A 16426-nucleotide genomic window follows, 5' to 3' on the forward strand; every position below is an offset into this window, starting at 1 on the left:
TTCACAGTCATAAAAATGTTCAAGTACTAAGATTATTTATTAATATTTGCCTCTAAGCGAGGTAAGATCTACGTGTTCTAATTATAAAACAAACAGAAAAAAGTACTTACACTTCATACGGTTTACAAAGAAAAGTTGTAAATCACAAATTAAGCTAATATTAATACGAATCACAAATTATACATAAAAAATTTCCTTTGACACACCATTACACATCCACAAATCTATACCAATATTACAAAATGAAATTAAAAGCTTCATTTGTAGCTTCCAGGACGTCACTCCATTCCCCATAGTATCATCTCTCGGATCACTATTTGACAATGTGCATCACAGTCTGCTCTGCTGTTACACAGCCACATTATCAATTATATACGAAAGCCCTACTTTCGGCGTGGCCTGTTCGGATCCTCTTTAGACCAAATCTTCCTGGTTATAGTTCAGACCCCTGCTCCGGTTTGGTGGAGTTTTCATTGCTATTACGTCGGAAACATCTGTAAGACTTCGTGTGTGATGAAACATGCCAGAACGATCCCGCATGCCTAGGCCGACAGATGGTGGCTCTGGTCTGTGACCCCAAAACTGAGCGAAATCAGATGTCATTAGGAACACACATTGTTCTACGCTCGCTTTACGTCTTCTTCCTAAATGAATAGGGCATGTTCTTGGCTTGTGCACATGATAACGTGACAAAGAGAGAGAGACAGTAGTTTCCTCAGATTCTCACGAGCAAGGACTTTCCAAGTGTGGACTTCCTCCCTTCCGCGTGTCTCTGGATCGCAGATAACAAGCAAAAAACATAGGTCCGGAGGTAGGCGTAACGGCGGAAACTGTGGACAGTGTAATGACAAGCAAGTCCCGGCGTGACCTCGGGGGGCGCACGCGCTCCATTCAGCGGCGATCAGCACGCCGTGCTGCACTCCGTGTGCTGCACCGGCGCGGCGAGTCGCTCGCCTTGAGGCCGCAGCAGCGGCAGCCGCGCCCTCAGCCGTCGGCGAGGTATGCTGCGCCGGCACTTCCTCATTCACTCAGCGCCGACACTCGCTGCCGAAACGTCACTGCTGTATAACAAAGGCCAGAAACGCATTCAGATACGTCTCGTCCAGCTCGGGGCCGGTCGCCGTCTTTGCGTCACAACGTCTTCGGTGCACTGCAACCAGGAGAGCGGTTTGCCGTCACAAGAAGTGACGGCAGAAGTGGTACGGGCAATTCTCTTCCGTATACGAGTTATGCATCTGCTGACAAGTTTCTCAACGTTTTATCGCATTACCGTAAGCGTGCGTAGAAGGTACCAGAGAATGCGTCTGACCCTCCGAGCAGGCGCGAAAACAAGGGGGAGAGGGGGGAGGGGGACGGATGGGAAGATACGTCGTGCCCCAAAAACATCTTAGTAAACGCGTTCATATTCTTACATATACCGGATGTCTATCCTAAGAGTCACTAGACGCATGTCCTCCGGTATTTTGGCAATTATTTGCAATTTAATTTTTGTAATGGGTATGGTATACAGAGTCAGCCCACACGCTGTTCATCCAACGCACAGTGTCAACGCAAAGCGTCGGCTTGTTTCCCGTTACAAACAAAATTACTTTTTAAGCGAAAATTCAAGTTCTCATTCGATAGGGGCATCACAGTTTGGTCTACATCTATATGACTACTCAACAATTCACACTTAAGTGCCTGGCAGAGCTTTCATAGAACCACCTACAGACTCTTCCCCTATCGTTCCAATCTCGAGCAGCGCTCTGGTAAAAAAATACACTTAGACCTTTCATTATGTGCTCTGATGTATTTCATTACGATGACCATTTCTCCCTCTGCAGTTTGGCGACAGTAGAATATTTTCGCATTCGGTCGAGAAAGATGTAATTGAAGTTTCGTGAAAAAGTCTCGCCGCAACGAAAAATGCCTTTGTTTCAATGACTGCCACTCGGCTATCATATCTGTAAAACTCCCCCCCCCCCCTCCTCCCTCCCCCCGTCCCATATCGCGATAATACAAAACCAGCTGTTCTTCTTTGAATTTTCTCGATGTCCTCCGTCCACCCTATGAGGTAAGGATCCCATACCTTGCAGCAGTACTCCAGAAGATGACACACAAGCTTAGTATGGACAGTGTCTTTAGCAGATGTAACACCCCAAGAAATCCGAAAACCCAAATAAGAATGTCATGATAATTTAAAGTAAAGAACAGTGTTATCTTGACAGATACGTCAACTTTGACAATAATATAACACCTTAAAGTTTTGATGAACACCAGTGTCAATAATTACTGAGTATGTCATGATATAAAGGTAGAAAGTTCGCAGTATTATATATTTATTGTATTGTCGTTAGTAGTTAAGGTGACCATTTCTAAAACTCTAAATCTAGTACAGTTGAAATAGCACAGAATTCAGTTTTATTTCTACTTGTCTTTATCTCTCTTTTAAATTTAAGATAAAGAATGCCATAAACGTACTTCTTTTATTTATACAGTAAAATTAATTTCCCAATCAAAATAAATATTTGATATTTAAATGCTTCCTACGTTTTTTTTTATTTCACAACCATACTGGTTTTATTTCATAACTAACTAGGACAATAACCAAAGTACCGTTATTGAACAGGTAAAACCAGAACGAATGGCCACTTTAAGAATAACTGGTCACCTTAATAATCATCGTTTGTTCTTTTTTCTTCCTAGTATTACTTTGGATGGGGTATAATAGATATCACAAGGTAGCACTAGCGGAGTGTATTTAGAGGGAATCGCCTTAACACTGATTCTTCATCGTGAAAATTCTTTTATACAATGCTTCGCCATCTGTAGCTCCCACTTCCGTCATTTGCGTTTCTGTCCATGAACTGGATATGCCACAAATTTGAACGTAATCGGTGATGACGAGTAGATGTTGCCCCCTTATAACATGGAATCTGATTAGAATTAGTTTGTGAGGAACGGTGTCAAATGGGTTCTGGAAAACTAGACATGTTGAATTAGCTTGAGATCTCCTGTCGATAGCTTTCACTACTTCTTCTGAATAAGGAGCTAGTTGTGTTTCACAGAAACGATATCTTCTGAATACGTGTCAAAGTGTGCGATATTCGTTAGTCGCATATTCGTGTGAATCTGAGAGTATTTTAGTTGTCCTCTTGTCTCATACGTGTTTTACTTGAAAGTGGTGAGGACTTCTGACCATTTTCAGTGCTATCTAAGAAGGCGTGTGCTAGTATGGTGGTGTGGGTGATGATGGTTGACATTACGAGAAACTGAGCGCAGTTTTATGTCAGGTTGCTTTTTCTACTTCTTAACAACATTCATTGCCGTTAATTTTCGCATAGCCGCCGATAACCTCGAAGCTGAGCGCCCCTATAACACGAACCACCACCAACACATCGATATGTATTAACAGGGACAGTACAACACGAAGAACAGCCAGTGCTCCAGCAGTGACTGAGCAGCGCTGGTGCATGGCGGCAGAAGTCAGCGAGGGCCTGGCGGCAAGCAAGTCGCTGCTAGAGTGGCGGTTATTCATTGTGTTTTGCTATCCCTGTTAATACACTACTGGCCATTAAAATTGCTACACCAAGAAGAAATGCAGATGATAAACGGGTATTCATTGGACAAATATATTATACTAGAACTGACATGTGATTACATTTTCACACAGTTTGGGTGCATAGATCCTGAGAAATCAGTACCCAGAACAACCACCTCTGGCCGTAATAACGGCCTTGATATGCCTGAGCATTTAATCATACAGAGCTTGGATGGCGTGTACAGGCGCAGCTGCCCATGCAGCTTCAACACAATACCGCAGTTCATCAAGCGTAGTGACTGGCGTATTGTGACGAGCCAGTTGCTCGGCCACCATTGACCAGACGTTTTCAAATGGTGAGAGATCTGGAGAATGTACTGGACAGGGCAGCAGTCTAACATTTTCTGTATCCAGAAAGGCCCGTACAGGGCCTGCAACATGCGGTCGTGCATTATCCTGCTGAAATGTTGGCTTTCGCAGGGATAGATTGAGGGGTGGAGCCACGGGTCGTAACACATTTGAAATGTAACGTCCAGTGTTCAAAGTGCTGTCAATGCTAACAAGAGGTGACCGAGACGTGTAACCAGTGGCACCCCATACCATCACTCCGCGTGGTACGCCAGTATGGCGATGACGAATACACGCTTCCAATGTGCGTTCACCGCGATGTCGCCAAACACGGATGCGACCATCATGATGCTGTAAACAGAACCTGGATTCATCCGAAAAAATGACGTTTTGCCATTCGTGCACCCAGGTTCGTCGTTGAGTACACCATAGCAGGCGCTCCCGTCTGTGATGCAGCGTGAAGGGTAAATGCAGCCATGATCACCGAGCTAATAGTCCACACTGCTGCAAACGTCGTCGAACTGTTCGTGCAGATGGTTGTTGTCTTGGCGACGTCCCCATCTGTTGACTCAGGGATCGAGAGGTGGCTGCAGGATCCGTTACAGCCATGCGGATAAGATGCCTGTCATCTCGACTGCTAGTGATACGAGGCCGTTGGGATCCAGCATGGCGTTCCGTATTACCCTCCTGAACCCACCGATTCCATATTCTGCTAACAGTCTTTGTATGTCGACCAACGCCAGCAGCAATGTCGCGATACGATAAACCGTAATCGCGATAGGCTACAATCCTACCTTTATCAAAGTTGGAAACGTGATGGTACTCATTTCTCCTCCTTACACGAGGCATCACAACAACGTTTCGCCAGGCAACGCCGGTCAACTGCTGTTTGTGTATGAGAAATCGGATGGAAACTTTCCTCGTGTCAGCACGTTTCAGGTGTCGCCACTGGCGCCAACCTTCTGTGAATGCTCTGAAAAGCTAATCATTTGCATAGCACAGCATCTTCTTCCTGTCGGTGAAATTTCGCTTCTGTAGAACGTCATCTTCGTGGTGTGGCGATTTTAATGGCCAGTAGTGTACATATCGATAAAACGAATGTCTCACTAGACTGAGTTGGGACCGCTCTATCGAGCGATCACGTAGAATTCCGCTTTATAAATTAGTTTGTTCGCATCGGACACTGGGCGTAACATGCAATACGTGATAAGCAAAAAAAAAAAAAAAAAAAAAAATGGTCAAATGTGTGTGAAATCTTATGGGACTTAACTGCTAAGGTCATCAGTCCCTAAGCTTACACACTACTTAACCTAAATTATCCTAAGGACAAACGCACACACCCATGCCCGAGGGAGGATTCGAACCTCCGTGATAAGCAGTATTTGTTTTGGGTTGACTCCAACTACATGTTGCGAAACCCCAGACTGCAAATATCTGCCGAGACGTCAGATAAAATGCGCCTGACGACTCTTAGGAGAAACTGCCGGTACAAATTTCCAAGGCAATGGATTCTAGAAAATTACAACGGCTTTTCAGTTTCTCGCCCACGGGGATGGGCTTGTGTCCTGAGCGCCTGCGGAGGACATTCCAGTTAGGTGAAGACCCACGTTTATAGGCTGACTAGACCTACTGGCGACAACAAATCCGACACGGTGGGAGAGTCAACTGGTAGGACGGTAAGCTACGTAAAGTGAAACCAAGACAGAAATTGAGAAAACCCCCGCTCAAGGAAACATCACCAACTTGACCTCATATTTTAAGGAGGAAAAAATCACCCTTTCAAGAATCAACTGCAGAAATCTTGGCTGCACCGCAGTTTGGACCGTAATTATGACAGTACGCAGTTATGACGTTCTGAAAGTGCAGTTTTTAAACTTTGGCATGCTCCAGTTGTTTGTCACTCGCTCCGCCCCATTGTAGCCGCCTAACTGTCAAGTACTATACAATGAAGTAACAGCCAGAGCCCTCCTATTCGCGGGATGTTGAAGGTGAGGGAAGACGAGTGTTGGAGGTGGGCACATTGGGGCACATTGGCCCAACATGCTTTAAAATCTTTTTCGCGAACACATGCCAGCCCACGTGAAAAATATTAAAATGAGTAGATAATATTTGAAACTCACACACATATGCGTTCAATATTATTTTAACAATATTCTCGTACTGATATTCTGCAGCTGTATATACGCCTCAAAATCAATAATATAAACCAAAGCAACTGGAAAACTACTATCAGAAAAAAGGATTTTCCACAGTCGCAACTTTTAAGAATGCGAAAATTCGAATCACTTTATATTCTGTAGAACATAATTACTTTTACCGAAAATAATGTTAACTTTTATTCACGTCTCATTATCAGATGTGGGTAGTAACTGATACCTCGCACACCGCACTGTATTGTTCAAAGTTCGCTGGTATTCGAGGAAATAAATGAGTAATTTTAAAATGAAAATATCAGAACATGACTCGCTGAGGTACATGACCAGCAGTTTACGTGCCTTGTATGGTACATTGCCACGGAGGGATTTCTTGCTTCCTGGAGATGTAGGTGTCATATGTGGATTCTGATGCCTCCAAATGTGCTACTATCATTTCTCTTTTTCCCCTTTTCTGGTTGCTTTTTTATGTTCTCTTCTTTTTACGAAACCACCTAATAACCAGACAGAAATAATTCTGGTATTCGTTAATTTTCTTAGAAGTGTACCTTGCAGTCAGACAAAAAAAGGATCACCACCTGTGGAAGGTGCCGACATACTGGAAAGCAACAGACTTGAACGCAGTGGCCCAGGTTCGCCTGACGCTAGTTGGTTTATGCAACACTGCATGGCAGACGCAATGCCATCGGCGTTAACCAAATGGAATTTTGAGCTCAGATCCCGTGCTTGCCGGAAATAATAATGGATTACGGATGCATTCGCCTTTTTGCAAGTACACAATTGTTGTTAAAGAAAGGGAATAATTTGTACTTTCGAAAAGATGGGCCCATACTTACTCCGTTATTGTTAACCAAATATGACTCTAAGCACTGCCAAGAGGACTGTCTGAATTATCATGTATTCTGGAATCACAGCCATTATTATCTTCATCGATGAAACTGCTTGTCCCTTTCAATTAAGCTGCATATATTTTCACATTAATCACTCCCGTAATGTTACAGTGTATATGTCGCACATGCCTTTCATACTTGCAGTGGTTACAAATATACTGAAAATGAAGAAACATCACTAGAACGGCCCACCTGCCAAAGTGAAACATTATACCAAGATAACATCGTAATCTGCTAGCCAGAGAGAATCAATTGGGAACTGTATTGTTATAAGATGAGAAGAAGTTGCGTAGTAAAATTTACAGAAGCATGATTTTTAACTACTTTTATCGATAGAATCCAATTCTTCTTCGTAGTGTCTCTCAGAGGAAGAGCGTGAGATATTACTGACGGTCACGGTGTGTCACCATTCGACTTTGTTGAGACTGGCATCACCAGTGCCGTTGTTTGTAAAGAATACGCTTCATTTGGGAACAGGGCTTTATGCTTTCTCTTCATTATGTCCCTGTATCCACTCCTTACAATACAAGCAAACACCACATTACACACTGATGCTTGTCTCAAATGTATCCTGAGTACTCGACAAATAGTGGGAAAACAGTAGTGGAATTTTTATTTTTTCTTAATATACTTTTTGTTCTTTGATAGCTATTTACAGTGGAAATCAAGCACAAACATATGTATATAAATATGTAAAAAATTATATGTTCATGTTGTGTATTGGAATGTTACATAGATAATTTGCATCTGCGGTTACAGTATTGTATATTTATTTGTCTTCTTTCCTATTTTCTCTAATACTAGTATTTACTTATAAGTATATTTATTTGAGTAGTGTTCCAGTATATCGCATTCTAATTTCTTCTGATTTCGGTAAGTCAAGCCACTTAAATAGCGGGTTGATTGTTCATTCATACTGTCAGTTGTTCTTACTAAAAGTTCTGAATACCAAAAATTTGTACCTCGATCTGTTACAATGACACGACGTCTGTCACATTGCTAACTGGAATAATACTGCAACTGAAAGTGGGCGGCAGATAGGTAAATACTGTGCACAAGGACTCAAATCTCGTAAGGGTCAAACAAGCGTTTTCAGCACCACAAACATTTTCTTTCGTTACGCACCACGTAAGAGCCACACTAACTTAGCTTTACGCTGTCACTAGGACCCCTTCATCTGCGCGCCTTCTATCACATTCTTATCAGGTCGCTGCCTTGTCTGTCTGTCTGTTCGGTACCAATTTAGCAGTTGATTATCAACTAACTTCTCGATTAGCCAGAAACATGAAATTTTAGACATAGCTCGAAGAATGAATGAGAATGCAATAGTGTACTGGCAAGAAGTACCTACCTTCAATACAGGAGGGGGCGTCGGAGAAAACGGTGTGACAAAGGGGCATAACGCAGAGTAACGCCTGTCCAGTTGGAGTTCATGCACGATGGCTGTGCTTATCAGATTGCATCACAGCCCCTGCAGGTACAATGTGCGACAATTACCTGCTGCAGAAAGGGTCTGCGGCAACTCATTCGATTTATAGGAACACTTCTGTAACGAAGGAAGCAATCGATATCCATCAAACTGGGCACAGCTATCACTTGCAAACTGAAAAAAAATACTGTAGTAGCTAGACCCGCTAGCACCATTTATGGCTGGTGATGAGTTTGAAGAGAGGTGATATACAAGCATAACTCAGGGACGACTGGTACAATTTCAACCACATTTTCCATACATGTGTCACATTTCACCGCGTTTTTATTAACTTCCTCTTTTGTCTGTCTGTTCGGTACAAATTTTGCAATTCAAACTAACTTCCCAAGGATCTAAAGACTTGAAACTTTCAACATAGCTTAGAACTGGATGAAATTGCAATTTTGGGTCGTATAAATAACACGGATAATATACTTTATACTCGAATTTTCGGAGAACATTCTTAGGTTTGTATGAATAAGTGAGTAGGAGAGTATACTTCATCCGAGAACGTTCTCAGCCTGAGTAAATGGATGGTGAAGCTGCTCAAAACAAAGAACATTCTCCGATTTCGTATGAATGAAACTAGAGGAACTTCTCACAAGCAGAGAATATTCTACGTTTTCTGGAACAAGCTTTTCAGCGTACTCCGATCTGAAAAAGTTCTGCTGAGGTTAAGTTTTACCGACTTCTTGGTAGCAATGGTAAAATTTATGTTGCTTTGGAGGGAAAAAAAGATATACGAGTACGTAGCCCGAAGGAATACTGAAGGGAGAAACTGTAGAAGTTTATACGGGTTTAACAATAAAAACATTACTTTCCTGGAGAGTTTCCTCCCAGAAAATCGTGAAAGAAGAGGTGGCTACCTTTCAAACGAAGTGAAAACTAAAACATTTTTGTTACTGTTTAGCAGACCCTAGTTTTCAGACTGATGTAGGCAAGACTTAGGTGTACACCAAACAACTGTGTCACTGGTATTTCCTGCCGCTCATCATCATGCCTTCTCACAGCATAAATGTTATATTTTGTTATGTTAGAAATAAGAAGGCGGATCAGAACAATTAATAACTAGTTTATCACCAACGTAGCGATGTGTTTCTCGTAATGAACCTCACGGGCGTCCGTTTACGTACTTGAGACGCGAGCAGACCATCATGCGTCGTATTTAACCAAAATTATCTTCTGTTAGAAGACTCTGACGGAGTTCTGGTTTGGAGTAGACGAAAATGTCATGCAATCTTAATATTTCGTTCGCATAATGTGTTCACCTGACTGTAATAATAAAAAAGTTTCCCGCATGTCAGAAATTCGGTAACATCGCAAGAAAATACATTTTCATGAACCGTCCGTAATAATTTTAATAACTTGTTGCTGCACATGAAGGAATTCGAAACGTAATGCAACTTTTCCTGAACTCACTGACGCCAGTTTCATATTTGTACACTGGATAGTTTGCGTGTTTGACAAAGCTGAATGAAAAGTAACATTAGGTGTACGTTTTGTGCCGTACACGGCAGACAACACACACCGAGAACCCGCTCAAGAAGGGCGGGAAGCAGTGAGAAGGAACTATCTCATAAAAGAATATGCTTCGAATATTTTATTCATACGAAATTGAGAACTGTCTCAGAGAATGTTCCTTTGCTCTGTGTGACGGGGGTACTGCATTTACCACTGTCGTTTCCCGATGAGCTACACACTTGAAACTTTCAACATAGCTCATATTTGTATGACACTGATACGCTCAACAACAGCGGGGCTGATTTTTTTTTTTTCCATACTTATCCAACCATCTCCAGTTGTAGAGACCTTGTTGACAGGACGCTAGACTTTATAATCTTCCTTTTCTTAAGGCTGCCAGCGAGCGAGCGCGCACTTGTGTGTGTGTGTGTGTGTGTGTGTGTGTGTGTGTGTGTGTGTGTGTGTTTTCTTGTCAAGATGTTCATGAGCTTCAGGAAGCAAATCAACATTTGCTTTGGGTCCCTAGCAGATATTCACGTCAATTGTTTAATGAAGAGCATCGTCGCTTTTTGTGAAATACAGAGCGTGAATGGACTACCAGTTGCGTAATAAGCGCAACTGAGATTTCGAAGCCTTTGTGTTAGTACAAAAAGAAATCACATAAATGAATAGTCACACGTGTTCAGCACTCTGCCAGAGTAAATTTTAAGGCTTGTGAGCAACATAACGAATTTAGATAGTTGGAGAGTTTTCCTGTTGACTGTCGCAGAGGGTGTTTCAGAAAGAATTATCCTATTTCACGAAACTTCTACAACAAGAGAGATAGAAACTTAAGGAAAATTTTAACTTCCGTACCGAAGTAAGTTACCATTTTATGTGGCTGCCGTTAAATGTCTCCTAGGCGCAGGTAGGTCAGTCATTTGCTCGTTTATTATTCACTGTGCGAAGTGGCAACAGCACAACAGCAAAAGATGTTTCGTGTTCTCCGTTTTAACAGTTGCAATTCAGCTACAACAGAGAGGACTGATTTTTGTCGAGAGTACAACACGTGGAACCGCTACAGTTCAAAGCATTCGAGAATGAAACCGGCTGTCTAAAGACAGACTTTGTTTATGTAAGGATAAATCCACAGGTTGCCACCGTGTGCTCCACAAAGATGTAGAACGCGTTCAGCGGACTTTGAAATGTAGTTCACACAAGTCTCCCATCGTGCGACCCTAGAGTAAGACAGTGCTCATGCGTTTGTCTGGCTTGTTTAGCGGTGATGTTTGTGTTTCAAACCATACAGAGTTCAGTTTTCTCGAGCCCTTCATGATGGCGATGAATGACATGCAGACTTTTGCGAATTCATTGTAGGTGTGGAGATGTAAGATAACAATGTCGTTTCATGATTAGTTTTAATAGTGATGCTGCGTTCCATTTAAGCGAAAAAGTTGACTGCCGCAGCTTAAGAATGAAGGGAATGCACAATAAAGTCGAGCGCGAGACAGACGCGCCAAAGAATCCTACGTTTCGCTCTGTTTCCCGGGAAAGATTTACAGACTATCCTTTTTTGCGGAAAATAAGAATCACATATCTGGCTATGTTGCCTGCCTGATCAGCCGCACTCGTTAGCACGCCAATACAGAGACTCGGGGAGACGCGCCGTTCCCCGAACCAAATCCGTCTGGCGGTTTCACGACGAGGGCTGGTTTGCCAGCCTAGCCTGATGTAGTTTTTAGCCTGTTTCCCACATCCGACTGGGTGAATATCGGGCTGGTACCCATGACCCGCCACGCAAATGTTTAGAAAACGCTCGCACACTTCGACGTTGGATAACACAAGACGCAGATAGTTGGGGTACCCAAAGTCTGGCAAGGAAGGAAAGGTGGGAGGGAGGGGGCATGGAAACAGGAAGGTCATCCGGCTACCCTCTACCACCAACAATGCCGAATCTAATAATTAAGACGCCAAGCCCGTGAAGATAAGGGACCTGGACATGCTGAAGATATGACTTTTTCCACACTTACGAGAACACGCACAAATTTCAGTAGGACGGAGCAGCACTGCACTGAAAGCTGCATGTAAGAGCATAGCATAACAGTGAGCAGTCTCGACAGTGGTTCAGCCGAAAGGGGCGCACGGATCACATACTGCACCTTTAGGCTCGAACTCGCCGCAAGTCACTGTGTTTCTCTTTGTTTCTGAAAGAGCCCGTCCATTACGTGGCTTCGATTCCATCTATAAAGGGCGATCAAAAAGTTTCCGTTTGAGGACGTTGCTGCAGCATATGTACAATGTAGCGCGGCTCCGATGCGGGAACATAGGCACCGACATGTAGGCAACGGATTAGTGTGACGTTCGTGTTCTCGGTTGCCGAAGGATAAACCCTGGTAGACATCCATCGGAGAATGAAGAATGGTTATGGGACAGCATATCTATTGAGAACCACCGTTGTGGAATTGTGCGCCAAAGGGTGCTGCTGCCATGTGATAATGCAGGTCCTCATACCGCTAATGTTGTACCGCACAAGTTACGCCAACTCAATTGGGAGACACTTTGGCAACTGCCCTGTAGTCTTGATCTCTCCCGAAGTGATTTTCACGCCTTCGGTTTCTCAAAAAGGCCTTGACGGCTTGACGATTCCCGTCAGGCGAGGATGTGCAGCAGGCAGTTACGGACTTCTTCACACAGAACGACACGGTGTTTTACCAAACGGGCATCTTCAACCTGGTACGTCTGTGGGATGATCGTCTCGGTACCCACGTCGAGTCTGCCTGATTAGCATGCAGATTCTGTTCTGAATAGCCCTCGAACGGAAACTTTTTTTTCGATCGCCCCTCACACTTTAGTGAACTGCGAAGCTGCATAGCAAGAGCAGTGATTGCACTAACTGGACACATTGTAATTTATAACAGGTAAAAGTAATTGTAAAACGTATCGCTAGGTTGCATGTACATGCACGTGAAATATATGTGTAAACGTGAAATGTTGTTTTGAAAGTGGAAACTTTCTTATCTAATTCTTAAATCAAAATTCATTCCAAGTTTCTATCTTCACTCTTGTGTCGATAGATATTTATTTTTGAAACACCCTGTATAATTCATATTAACACGTAATATTAAAACTCTTTCTATTGTATCTCAAATAACATATTCACCTCTGACTTCTTTCCACATCACAGTGACTCCACTCCGCGGGATGCATGCAATATGACAGTGTTGCTCTTACGTTTACTAACGTCACTGGGAGTCTGTTCCTGAAACAGCGACCCAGTGATCAGCAGATCAGCCGGCAGTACACGGCCGGTGGCTCCAGCTGTGTAAGCGCCTGCCTTTCTGTTCGCAGGTACACCAAGCACGGCCGCCGGGCTCGACGACGAGCTGCGAGGGCCATGACGCAGACCGCGGTGTCCTGCTAGGCGCAGAGGTGAGTTTTCACTGTCGTTCTTTCATCTGTCTCACTCTCCTGTCGCACCCCGAGGCCACTAAACGTACGCTTTGTCATGTCGGGTTATACAGCCGACGGCATACTAAGCTAGACGCAATTTGTGACAATCTCAAAGACGTGTTCCTTTGACAGGAATGTAGGAACGGACTTGAGTCAGCTCAAATCGAACATAACTACTGTTGAAACGTCCCCTGTTTGAAAAATTATACAAGACTGTGCTTAAATTGACACACAATATTTTTAGCGCAACGCAATCTGACTTTCAAAAATCCATACAAAAGAATGGCCCTGACTAACATTAACCTATACGTTTCACAAATCACTTACCTCACAAAAATCTTGGTTACTCGAGCTACTGCAATAAAGTTAGCGCCACTACTGCCAGCTAAATAAAAGATTCAAACTACTGAAGGCACTAACTACTGATAGGCATAGTTAGCAAATGAAAGATTTTAATAGAGAACAAACAATGTATTTACCTTAATAGTCCATGACAAATTTCAAAACCCCACCTCTCCCCACATCCACCACTGCTGGCGGCTCACCTCCAACTGCGCAACGCTGTTCACATCCAGCTGCCGCTGCCCAAAACTACAATGGCAGACAACAATGCAAACTAGCCACAGACTGTACACAGCACAGCCAGTGATTTTCATACAGTAAGAAAACCTAAACAGCCTACTTACACTGTGATTAACAAATGTGGTAATTCCGTTGATAGTCTTACAGGAATTACGTCTTCCCAGATCCACTGGTACTCAGGTAGAATTGACATATTGCCTTAGGGAAACACAGTGATCGCCTTGTCATATTTTTTTTATTGTGTAGGTTGATTTTGCTAAAGAGGGAAAAGTACAGGAAGCGATCCGTAATCTCTAAGAGGGAAAAAGGGTAATGTGGACATATGACAACGAATGTGTTCCATTAGAGTAAACCACTTGAAGGTCAAAAGGGTAGGTTTCACTGATGGAAAGCACACTTGACAATACACCGGGCTGGTGGGAGTGTTGTCTGTACAAGCGTTGTAGCTCGACATTCAAGAGGGTACTGAGCCGGAGCATCATCATGTGGTAGCCACGTCACCCTTCGTACCAACAAAGGCACGTCATCCAGCAGCGGAGACAGGAACCGCAGACACGCCTCGTCTGTGAAGCTTGTGCAAGGTGAATAGTCCCACGAGGCGGTCGCCAATAATCCCCGGCTGAATTGATGCTGAAGATCCACTACCACTATACCACGTGAATTCTCTGTAGCAGACATATGTGTGTTGTAAAGGTTGACGACACCGCCCCTCGTAATGGTAGTCCAGTTTTTGAGTACGGTGGATGACAGAAATTGCAGCACCGTGGTGCCTTGTTGAATAAACCAGTGTCAAAACTATCGCCGAGGGCACAAATCTGAAGATAATGAGGCCTGCACACGTTGTAAGTGATACGTAGAGTGGCAGTTGTTGTGAGGAATGTTCCACACGGTCGTCTGGCAAAGCCCCTGCCGGTGGGCCACATCCGTCTTGCTGATGCCGGGGTGACTGTCAAAGATCTTTTACCCCCACCACCAAATTTTTGTACCTCCCTCGGAACGTATTTCCAGCCACATTTCCATATGACGGATGTGTTACTTATCCTCTCAGGGGACGTTTTCTCCACTTTTTCCTCAATTAGCAAACTCATCCCGTACAGGGTGATTTTTTCCACCATGTACAAACTCTAGGGATTGATCGATGAGAGGATATGGAACAAAAAAGGTCTAATGAACTCGTATCCGGGAATGCATGGTTTCCATGCTAGAGACCATTTACTCAATCATACTTTGCTACAGAGACTGCGGTCTAATGTGCGCTGTACCAAGCAACCACAGTTACAGTATGCATGATTTTCTTCTAGAGGGTGGTACTGTTCCTCATACGTCATGCCCTAGGGCCCTCTCCTGACTAGTAGTTGGTAATGTTGTGTCGATTCACTTCTCTTGCTGACTCACCTTGTAGTGGATGTGCTACAACGTTGTATACAATGATTCCGTATTCGAATCGAGAGCTTGCCGGCATGGTGTTTACTTACGGAAAGGCAAATGGCAACGGGCAGCGGGCACCGATGTTTTATCAGGAGACCTATCCCCGCCAATAACAACCACAGGATTCAATGTTTACAACAGTGTTTCGCCGTTTGTCTGAGACAAAAGCAGAAAATCGTGATGGACGTACCACAAATGTTCGGACACCAGACATGGAGGAAAATGTGATTAACACTGTGGAAGGCGACCTCCATGTCAGTACCAGCTGTTGGGCTGCCAGTACAGGGTGTGCCAGATGACCGTGTGCAACATTCTCCATGACAATTGTTACTACCCTTATCACTTACAGCTTGTGTAGGGCTTACTAGCGACAGATTTTCCACATCGGGAACAGTTTTGTCACTGGTTTCTTCACCAGGCAACCACGATTCCGGGATCTGCGCCATCCATCCTATTTCCAGATGAGACCACCTTCACGCGGAGTGGTATCTTCAACTTCCATAACAGTCATCTGTGGGATAGTATACAGAACCCCCATGGTACGGTGACAGCGAATCATCAGAATCAGTGCAGCCGGAACGTGTGGGCTGGGATATTTGGCGACCGTATTTTAGGACCAGTCTTCCTCCCACGTCGCCTAACAGGCCGGAACTATCGGCGTTTCTTGCGTGTGACTTTGCCTCCTATGCTGGAATAAGTGATATTGATGATTCGAAGGAATATGTGGCTGCTACATGATGGTGCTCCAGCCCACTTCGCCGTTAACGTTGAAACATTACTTTAGAAAAATTTATGGATTACTGTGCTTGGATACCCCTTACGTTATTTGATTTTCAAACCGCTGAGTAGAAATGAACGTACACAGACATTTCGCTCGTTCCTTGTCCTGATCAACACTAAACTGACACACAATATTTTTACCGCAACGCAATCTGACTTTCAATAATCCCAAAAAAAATAATGGCCCTGACTAACAATAACACCTTTCATAAATCACTTACCTCACAAAAATCTTCGTTACTCAAACTACTGCAATACAGCGAGCGTCAATACTGCCAGCTAAATAAAAGATTCTAACTACTGAAGGCACTAACTACTGATAGGCATCCTTAGCAGATAAAAGATTTTGATAGAGAACAAACTGTAT

The 16426-nt window shown here is 43.6% G+C and overlaps 1 protein-coding gene across 2 annotated transcripts in view; it reads left to right on the plus strand.

The window, feature by feature from the left end:
• LOC126475134 (BTB/POZ domain-containing protein 1-like) overlaps positions 1-16426 on the plus strand; it is a 472458-nt gene that overhangs the window by 314801 nt on the left and 141231 nt on the right. For both annotated transcript variants that reach the window (XM_050102730.1, XM_050102731.1), the window contains exon 2: positions 13168-13248. The gene's annotated coding sequence lies outside the window, so the exon portion shown is untranslated. The remainder of the gene's footprint in view (positions 1-13167; positions 13249-16426) is intronic.

The sequence above is a fragment of the Schistocerca serialis genome, chromosome 4, assembly GCF_023864345.2.
Source record: "Schistocerca serialis cubense isolate TAMUIC-IGC-003099 chromosome 4, iqSchSeri2.2, whole genome shotgun sequence".
NCBI lineage: Eukaryota > Metazoa > Arthropoda > Insecta > Orthoptera > Acrididae > Schistocerca > Schistocerca serialis.